Here is a 10821-nt window from a genome sequence, read left to right as displayed (position 1 = left end):
TGAAAGGAGAAACCACATAATCATCTCAATAGAAGTAGAAAAAGCAACTGATAAAATTCTATATACTTTCCTAAATTAAAAGAAAATAAGGTAAATTAGAAATAAAAGACAACTTCCTTAAACTGATGAAGGGCAGCTACAGAAAACCCACAGGTAGCATCATATTTAATGGTGAGATATTTAAAGCATTCTTTTTGATCTTAAGAACAAGATGAGGGTATCTATTAGCACCATATGTAGAACATTGTATTGGAGAGCATAGCCATTAATCAGTCAAGAAAAAGAATAAATGCGTGAGAACTGGAAAGAAAGAAAGAAAACGTTCAGTATTTGTGGATATGCTCTGTGAATTAAAAATCTAAAAATGGTTACAGATAAATTACTGAAGTTAATAAAATAATTCAGCACAGTTATAGGATATAAAACTCAATATATAAAAATAAATTTCAACAAATACAAACTTTTAAGAGCTATATACAATAACATCAAAATTATTAAATGTCTAGGAATAAATAAAACTGTGCAAGAACTTTATAAGAAAATTGTAAAGCTTTATTGAAAGAAAAAGAAAACCTAACTAAACATAGATATGAAAATCAGATACATGGATAAGAAGAGTTGATGTCATATGAACACCTATTTTTCCCAAACCGTTTGGTATTTTCAATCATGTTCCCATCAAAATCCCAAAAGACATTTTGTCGTTTGACAAACTGATTTAAAAATTTCTATAAAGGGCCAAGATGAAGAAGAAAAAAAGGTACTTACTTTATCACATACTTGGAATTATTATAAAACTCTAATAATTACAACAGAGGGTATTGTCACAGGATCATCAAATGAAACAGAAGAGAAAGCCCCAAACAGATCTACTTACATATGGATCTTTGATATAGACTTTCTCATTGGAGAAAGAATGTACCTTTCAATAAATTATCTTGGTACACTTGGGTATCCACAAGTGATAAAACAAAATTGTATCTCTATCACACACTATATTTAAAAACCAGTTCCATTAAATTAAACTCTTAGATTAGAAAGGCAAGACTCACAACAAAGGAGAATATCTTTATGACCTCTATATAGGAAAGAATTTCTTAAAACACACAAACCATAAGGGAAAAGTTAAATTCTATCATTTCATTCAAAAATATAAATATAGTTAAAGGAAAAATGTACAAACTGGGAAAACAGATCTTTCAACACATAAAACTGACAAAAAAATTAACATCCAAATATGTTGAAAAATGAAAAATGAACACAAAACCTTCTAAACATCAATTAAAAATGAAACAACTCCATAACAAACGGTAAAATTTTCAACAAGAACTCTACTGATGCATAATCGTAAATGGAAATAAACACAAGAAAAGATGCTCAACTTTATTGGAAATGATGAAGTGTAAATTCATATCACAATGAGATAAAATATCATACCCACAATGGAAATTAAAGTCTGGCAACACTGCATGCTGGTAAGAATGTGGGAAAAGCATGGATTTTATACTGCTGGTAGTAATATCTATAATAGCTACAACCAAACACAATTTATCATTTTCTAATAATATTGAAAATTGCCTACCCCATGGCCCAAGAATTCCATTTTTGAAAATCCATGCACATATGCCCCAAGCCAAATGCCCAAAATTGTGCATAGCTGCACTATTTATTATTTCGACAAATTCTGAAAAACCCAAATGTCTATTAGCAACAGGACACATAAATAAGCTATGTGTTACTACCATGGATTACTATGTACTAGTGACATTTAATAAATTTCAGCTACACAAAACAACATGAATTAAAGAACAATTTGATAAAAAATATATCTGGCATGATTGTATTCATATAAAACCAACATGTTGTTTAGGGAGTCGGGGAAAAGGTAATGCTATTATGAGAAGGAATGAAATGATAAACACAAAATGCCAGATCATAGTGATTTGAGAAAAGAAATGGGACACATGAGAGACTTGAACATTCTTGGTGATATTCTGTTTCTTTCTCTCTCTCTCTCTTTTTTTTTTTTTTTAAAGATTTTATTTATTTGACAGAGAGAGGTAACACAGCAGGGGGGATGGGAGAGGGAGAAGCAGGCTTCCCGATGAGCAGGGAACCCAACATGGGGCTCGATCCCAGGACCCTGGGATCCTGATCTGAGCCGAAGGCAGAAGCTTAACCCACTGAGCTACCCAGGCGCCCCTTCTTTTCTTGCTTGGACAGTGAATAAGTGGATGTTCACTGTATTTATCTTTTACATCTTACACGTATTCTGTAAATATTTTCATACTAACTGTGCATCTCAGTTTAAAAATTTTTTAAAGTTGTTTAGGTATATCAAACACAGTACCAACTTTTCAACACTACAGTTGCGCCGTCTGGGAGTTCGTGTCCCAGTCCAACGGTTCAACCAGCCGGAGCTTGTGGCAGCAAAATCCCAAATGCAGAAATGAATGCATTGGACCAATGTAACCTGTCACACTCAGTCACCTCATCTAATTTCTCTTGTTCCAATTCATCTCCCAATTATAAATTTAACATCCCACGTAGATTTGCCCACAGGGAGAGAGAGGACCGATCAACAAGCATGAGTCACCAGAGAGCTTGATAGCTCCATTTCTCACTGTAATTTAAAGCTGGCATTCTGGCTGATATTTTAAGTTCTGTAAGCATCCTCAGGGACAATCCATGCCTGCCGAAGAGAAGATGGAAAGATGAATCATTCCAAGGACAAGTGGAGGGGGAAACTGAGAAGGAGACAGAGGAGCCGAAGGGAAGAATTTGTCTAAAGCCACATTTCAGATGCCATAACAAAAGACTTTATTTATTATTGTTATTTTTTTTAACAAAAGACTTTATTATAGAGGCACTTAAAGTGGTAGCAGGGTAAACTCTGAGTGTTCACAAAGCAAGTATGCAACTTATTAAAAAGTAGGTGCCATTGTAGAAGACTGCATCCCGTAGTGGAAAGAGGAACATTTCCAGAGTCAGATTTGACTCATGTCTTGGTTTCCTCACTCATGAGGTCCCCGAGTCTCAGCATACTCAGCTGTACATGAACATAATAGTACTGGTCAGGTTTAAAGATTAAAGGCAGCAACTCTTCTCAAAGGGGGGGGGGCAGTTTGGTAAAATGCAGGAGCTTGGTTTTGATGCCAGATCCAGCCCGATTCCAACTCAGCGAACTTCTGGTTTGATGGTCTCCAAGACTTGTTTTTCTCATCATGAAGATGGGATGATGAGACATTCCTGAGGATGTCCTGAGACTTAGAGATAAGAAGTCAAATATTGGTACTTAGGAAGTGTTCAATAAAGCTCACATAATTTTATTGTTACTGGATTGATGTGCTATTAAAAAAGAAAGAGATGGCTATGACAGAGAGTCAGCAAGACCCTGGGGACAGGGAGAAGGTGCCATTAGAGTGATAGCCCATTGACATGAGCTGAGGCAAGTGGGCAGAGAGGGGTAGCAGCCAAGCTACATGGGGCTGGCTACGGTGAAGTAAGGAGAAAGTACCAACTAGGAAGGAAACCAACCCTGGACTGGGTCTGGTCATCGGTGTCAGCTACTCAGACATGGGGGCTTGGACCTAAGGACAGGTCTCTGTTCACTAGAGAGGAGGGTTAAGAAGAAGCAGTACTTCCAGTCAGTCCCAGAGAAGCTTGGGTAGAGGTTGAGTAATCAAGATAAGGACTCCAACCCAGCTGCAGCTGCGAGGCAGACGGGGCGAGGACCTAGATGGTGGCACGGTGGCGTAAGTCACATCCTCAAGGCAAGAAGCCACCAGATCACAGTAAGGCTGACAGAGACAGAGCTGACTTCAGCTTCTTAAATGCTCGAACCAGGCTGAAGTAATCATTCTCTCTTCCAAGAAAAGAATGTTCAAGACCTCTGAGCTGACCTGGAGGACTTTGCCTGGGAAACTCATGGTGGCCGGAGGAGGGAACATGGCTTCAGCTGGGGTTACAGTACCCAGAGCAGGTGGAAGAGTTCGGTGAGGCTGCAAGCCGGGCCAAAGCTAGATGCTGGCCAGATGCACCACGCAGAACAGGGCCAGTTGGAATCCTTCCAGTCGGAAGCAGGTTTGAAACCTGGGGTGGTATCTGTGCCAATAATCTACAGACGCATTTTATAGGATGTGGGGGATGAAAAGTAACATGTGGATGGATGGGGCATCAAAGCCACAGAATTTACTCGGTACCACCGTGCAAGGACTCTGTGGCAAAGATGAGGGGATGTTATCTGCAAGGAGCCGAGCACATTTCATTTTCAGAACAGCAGACTTGGCAATAGGACCCACACTGAGGTTGACGCCCAGAGCATGGCCAATCCCAAACCCAACACTCCTTAGCTTGAGCCGGTTCTCTGACTCATTCTTAGGAGTGACCGGACAAAACTCTATTCACAAGGACGTCTGTCCCCGAGTTCCTGGCTACGCCAGATGCAACTTTGGTGTTTGGAGAATAAAAATCAATTTCCTGCAAGAATGCTATGCAAAAGAATGTGTCATTTCAAAGTATTATGAAGAGTTCTATGAGCATTATTGACTTGGAAAATCACTTTGAGGGGAACACAATGATATTTCTTGAATGGGAAACTAATCCAATTTCAGAATAACTTTTTCAAGACCATTTTTCTTCCTAGTTTACCTCTCACTGAGAACATTAGCAATGTTCTCAGAGAGTCAATATTTGCTTGTGGATGCGTAGGTTTCCTCTATAATTTTAATTAATTTCAGCACATGCATTATGGTTTGGGATGCCATTTTTCACCTGGCATAAGTATGTCCCTACCCAGGGCCCTCCAAAGTGCTGTGATTTGACATTTGGTAGGACAGGTAGCTTTCTCTGTCACACAAAATCTCTTATTCATCATCAGTGACGCCAAAGAAAACACCTGAGTGCTTTTGAGCATCAATAACAAAGGTCTGCTTTTTCCAAATGCCCTTCAACTTGAAAAGAAATAAATCCTCTCAAATTCTACCGCCCACACCAGGAAGTTTATTTCATCGCAACTTAGAGTGGGAAGCAAACTCTTGGGGGAAATAATTGGACTTTCTAATCCCAGAGTAAAAGGTTTAAGGTCTTAGTTCATGACTCAAGATTTTTAATTAATAATATTGTTCTGTGTTTCTTCCACTCACCCTTTCTTTTACCTAGTTAAATATTCAATTTGTTTTTAAAATGTCTTTATTTCAGTGTCTTTATTACACATCTCTAAGCTATAAGATTCATTAGTAAAATCATCATAATTACAATTTCTGGTGCTGGGTTCTCTCCAGTACTCTGGGGAGGGGGACAATGTCCCGATGTTCCTCCTCTGTTCTGGCTTATAGATAAACTTAAATATTCTTCCGTTAAAAAATCTTTTTTCCACCAGCCTCAGCCTCTGTGGCCATCCAAAATTCTGACATTTCTCTAGAATATTCCATAGGCTTCAAACTTAAATTAGATCCAGGCCTATTTTGGAAAATTGGAGTTTTGTTTGTATATGAGGAAAATAAAATTGCCTTAAAAAAATTTTTTTAAGTGAAAACACTGGAGCTGTGTTCTAAACAGGTAGCAGGATTTATCACTTTTCTTTGGGAGGATTTATTTCCAAGTCTTATTGTCATTCTGGTAAAGAACGGCCTGTGGGCTAGTTTGGAAGGAAGATACTGAGAAAGGGCAGAAGCCAGATTGTATGTTGTATGATAAAATTACAAGGATTCTTGACTTCCCCCCTGGCAGCTAGAAGGGAAGGAAGTATTAGGGACCCCACGAAATGTAGGAAGTGGGAAGATGGGAACTTGCAGACCCCCCCAGTAACACGAGACAATTATGGCTGAAGAGAAAGATGGCCACTAATGGGTTCTCCTAGAGAAGGACTGGCCACGTACTTTAGGAATACTGAGGTGAGCCATCCAGTTAGCTTCTCCTCTGTATTCTGATCCTTCTACTATTCCCAAATCTTTATTAAAATCCTGTGACAATAGCAGCTTTGTTGTGACAGAATTGCTGTGGAGAATAGGGTAGCTTATGCCTGAAGGAAGGAGAAAGAAGTCGGCAAAAGTGTTGACAAAACACACTTGGTTGGCAGAGGCAAAGCCAGGGAAGGAATTCTGAGGGACAGATGACAAACAGCATCCAGAAGAATGTATACTTCTCCCATCCAAGGAGCTTCATACATACCATAGGATCTGACCTTTTCAACGCTCTATGGCATGGGGATGTAGCTCGAATAAGACCTGTGTCCAGAATGCTATAAGACTCAGAAATCTATGAATTATGCATAACTCACAAACCTCTTTTTCCTTCTCTGAAAAGTCAATATCATGTCACCATCTGATGATATTAATGTGGAAAACACTCATTGCCATTCTTCTTATGGTTTATTCTCTTTGATCGAAAGCACATGAATCCAAAGGAACTGGTTATTATCTGCCAATCCAACTCATGAAAGATTTGTTTTGTCGGACACTGACAAAAGAATGTTGTTCTGTGTTACATCTTATAGTGGAATCTAAACATTCCTGTGAGTGAGAGCATTTTCAAACTGTTGTGTTGCTTTCCGGCGGCTCTGTTCACTACAGTCCTCCTCAACTTCATTCCTTTCAAAGATGGAAGCAAGAAGACAAAGTTATGACTCTGTATATCCAGAGGACGTAAAATGGGGATAAACTTAAGAAATGCCATGACTCCCACCTCATGGACATGGGGTTCTTTGCTGATAAGTCCAGACTCAGCTTATGGATTCTTCTTAATCCCAGACTCCCAGCAGCCACTACAAGTCGGTTAGAACTGACATGTTGAGATGTGGTAGTTTCTTCCCGCACCCTGTCTCTTCCCCTTGGCTCACCTTCCACTGCAGACACTGCTGCAGCCAGTACCTCTGCTCGCAGGTGCATCCTGATAGCCCCTCACATCGACTTCACCCCTTATCTCTTGCATTCCGACCTCTGGCTTTTCTGCTGCCATCTTGAAGGACCCTTTGGGAATCTGTCACCCTCTCTCACATGTACAGCCTGGAAAAACAAGGGAGTTAATATCCACAGGTCAAATTTAACCCATGAGGGTTGCAAGCTAGTAGATAAGGGGCATATGCCCCCTTTTTCCATCTCCTGGGTAATACACTCTGAGGCACAGTCTACACTGTTAGAGAGTCCCAGACGCCAACAATAGTGCCCAACCCAAGAAAGCACACTTATATTGGCTTTCCCTCCTTTTTTCCACTACCTACTGTCCTCTGTTGCTGTTTCTTGGGACTGCTTCCCAAAATGAACTACCCTCATACAAGCCTTTGTTTTTTAAGGGGAAAACTATACCTTAACTCGTGAAACAACATTTCATAAATAAAATAATTTCATTTCTATTTGTTATGCTTCTTTTAAAAAAGATTTTATTTATTTATTTGACAGCGAGAGACACAGTGAAAGGGGGAACACAAGCAAGGGGAATGCAAGAGGGAGAAGCAGGCCCCCTACTGAGCAAGGAGCCTGGGCTCAATCCCAGGACACAGGGATCATGACCTGAGCCGAAGGCAGCTGTCCAAAGACTGAGCCACCCACGTGCCCCTGTTATGCTTATTTTATAAGCTCTCCCTCAAGAAACCTACAAAGGATTTAAGCATAGGGCCATGACAAATTGTCCTTTACACCTCTTCCCTGTCTGGTGTAAAATACTGTCATGTCGATGAATTTAATCTCTAATTAGTTTCATGTTTGCATTTTTAATAATAATCTATAGATGTTAAAAATATTTGTTCTTGGTTTAGTTGTTGATGATTTAAAGTAAATAGAATTTATCACTTAACTTTTATTTTTACTTTAGATCTGGCTTTGCTTTTATTCCAATTTAGTATGTTGACTTATTTTTATACTAGGCACTTGTTTTTGTGGATTATATGAGATGGTTTTGCTCGAATGTAATGTCAAGTTTACCCGTATTGTCCCTTCCCTCTAGGAAACTCTGGCTGTTAAGGCATGCTTTAAAATAAAAAGGACAGATCTGAGATGTCTCGGGACAATCAAGGCTTGGAGTTTGCTCTCTGCTGTTGCTGCCTGGTTTCTGGGAATCCATGGAAATGGGAGTTGCATGGCAAAGCTAAGTAGTTACAATCAATCTCAGCAGCCAATTGTGTTGAGGACAATATAATCAATAGTTAATGTAACCATTGTAACTAATAGCTAGAACTCTCCAATTCCAAGTCTTAAATTCGGACTTGCTCCTTCTCATCTGGACAGTGAAGGCAAGTCTCTTTGTACCTGAATGTGAGGGTGAACCCTTGTTCACCCTCACATTCGTCATCCAGCAGGCTTCTCCCTTCCAGTGCCATCACTGGGGGTGGTGCTGGATGCCACCTGCCCAGAAAGCTGCCTATCACAATCTCTGGCTTAGGAGTGTCTGCGGGTGGGGAGAGGGTGTAGAGTGGTGGTTGGTTTCCCAGGACCAGGGAAACATCACCTTTCATTGTCTTTGAAGGAAGGTCTAAGTGATTGGAGAGGAGTCTTTAGTATCAAGAATAAAGGTCCTCCTTTGTTTCAGCCTGACAACCTACCCACATTTCACACACTCATAAGACTTTCAAGGCTAGGGGTGCCTGGCTGGCTCAGTGGTTTAAGCCTCTGCCTTCGGGTCAGGTCATAATCTCAGGGTCCTGGGATCGAGCCCCACACTGGGCTCTCTGATCAGCATGGAGCCTGCTTCCTCTTCTTTCTCTGTGCCTCTCTGCCTACTTGTGATCTCTGTCAAACAAATAAATAAAATCTCAAAAAAAAAAAAAAAGACTTTTTCAAGGCTAGTGCTTTATAATTTGTTGTCTTATTCTTTTGTAATGTCAAATAAATTTTACATTATTTCAAAGGCAAGGGCAGAAGCCCCTCTAAGAAGTTAACCTGTGATAACTTGCGATAAGTTAACTCTTGATTTTGTGTGAGTGAGTTAGGAGTCCAAAGGGATCAAGGAGATCTTACCCGGTGGCATTTGAGAAAAGCTATTCAAAGCCAAGGAATAGTCATGATCGAATCAGTGAAAAACAGGCCAACGTGACCTCTAAAATGAAGTATTGAGCAATTAATGGTCTTAGAAAACAGAAATTCTCATAAGATTACGCCTCCTGTAGGTGTGAAAAAGAGTTGGGGTTAATCCTGGACTGCAGGTTCAAAGTTTTAGGACAGCTTAGAAATGAGAAAAACGAAAGTGTTTCCCTAGGAAAGAAACCATGATTTTTCTTGCTATTTGGTTTATTCATACTTTTAAATCTAAATTCCACCATTGGAATTTTTCTTTAATATCATCTAAAAAGCTATATAAATAAAAAGATACCTGCACTTTTAGAATAGTGAAAAGTTAGAAACCATCTAAATAACACCTTACATTTTAATTGGCTAAATACATTATAATACATCAATCAATAGAATATTTAGCAAACCAAAAAGGAAAGATTATGAAGACCTTACAGTGAGAATATAGAAAACACTCCAGATATCTTATTAAAAGGTAAGGTTTCTCAACTTCAACACTATTGACATTCAAGGTCAGATCATTGTCCTGTGCATTGCAGGATATTCAGGAACGCCACTGGTCTCTAACCCTCTAGAAGACTAAGGCACTGCCACCCCAGCTGAGATGACCAAAAATGTCTCCAGACATTGCCAAAAGTCCCAGTCTGTGAGTGGAGTGTGGGGGAAAAGCTCCAGGTTTAAAACTACTATTAAAGGGAAAACCAAACTACAATATCTCTTCTCTACTATAATTAAATCTAATGAAATTAGGTATGCATCTAGATCAGAACAAAGATTAAACAAACATACAAAAAAAAACCCAGAACACTAATTTATTAAGGTGGTGGGATTCTGAATGATTTTCTTTTTGTAAATTCTTAATAAATAAAAATTTATAGGGAAAGTATCAGGATTGGAGTAATATAATATTACAGTGGTATTACATTTGCATGATAAATGAATGGTATGGTTAAAAGTATAAATGAAGGAATGGTTTTCTTACCTCTCATACTAATGAAGTCTACCCATTAGACATCAATCACCTAGAGCAAATTTCATGATTTATCTTCTAGAAGTTTCCTACTCACAGAGTTATGATGACTGAAACATGATTAGGTTTTAAAAACCTTTTGTTTTCTTCAGTGATGGAAGGTCAGTGTATGGGTTTGCTAGGGCTGCCATAACCCATACCACAGATGGGGGGACCGCCAGAACACTTACCACAGAACAGGTGGCTTGAATAATAGAAATGTATTATCTCCTAGTTCTGAAGACTAGAAATTCAAAATTAAATTGTTGGCAGAGTCGGTTCCTTTTGAGAGCTGAGAGGCAAGGATCTGTTCCAGACATTTCTCCCTGGCTTGTGGATGGCGGTTGGTCTTAATGTTCACATGTCCTTTTCCTTATATCTTCATGTTGTCTTCCTCTGTCTTCTGATTTTCCCTTTTCATAAGAATACGAGTCATATTGATTAAGGTGCACCCAGTGGACTTCATTTTAACTTGATTATTTCTATAATGACCCCATCTCCAAATAAGGTCACTTCTGGGGTAATATCAGGTTAGGACTTGAACACCTGAGTTTGGGGAAGCATAATTCAACCCATAATAGTCAGAGTCTCAAGATGAGTGGGAAGAGCTATTTCTAACTGCACACAAAGCCCTGAAAATTCTGATGGGTTTAGTTTTAGGTTGGCTCCTCACACATTTCTTCCAAATGGACAGATACCCCTCTTTCTTCCTTTCCCTGCCCCATTTCCTAAGGGAGTATCTTGCCTTGCGAGTGAAGAAAATGTGTGGTATCTTCCAGGTAGTATTGGGGTAAAGCAGTAACCATTGGC

General features: G+C 39.4%; 1 long non-coding RNA gene across 1 annotated transcript; it reads right to left on the bottom strand.

Annotated features, from left to right (window-relative positions):
- Window positions 1–530: 530 nt before the first annotated feature.
- Window positions 531–9330, bottom strand: LOC131829405 (uncharacterized). Its single transcript, XR_009352840.1, has 3 exons — window positions 6685–9330; window positions 6285–6590; window positions 531–3266 (listed from the first exon to the last, which is right to left on the bottom strand). It is a non-coding gene; the product is annotated as an uncharacterized LOC131829405 (long non-coding RNA).
- Window positions 9331–10821: the final 1491 nt, after the last annotated feature.

Source organism: Mustela lutreola, chromosome 4 (assembly GCF_030435805.1).
Source record: "Mustela lutreola isolate mMusLut2 chromosome 4, mMusLut2.pri, whole genome shotgun sequence".
Lineage (NCBI taxonomy): Eukaryota > Metazoa > Chordata > Mammalia > Carnivora > Mustelidae > Mustela > Mustela lutreola.
This window is presented reverse-complemented; position numbering and strand designations above follow the sequence as displayed.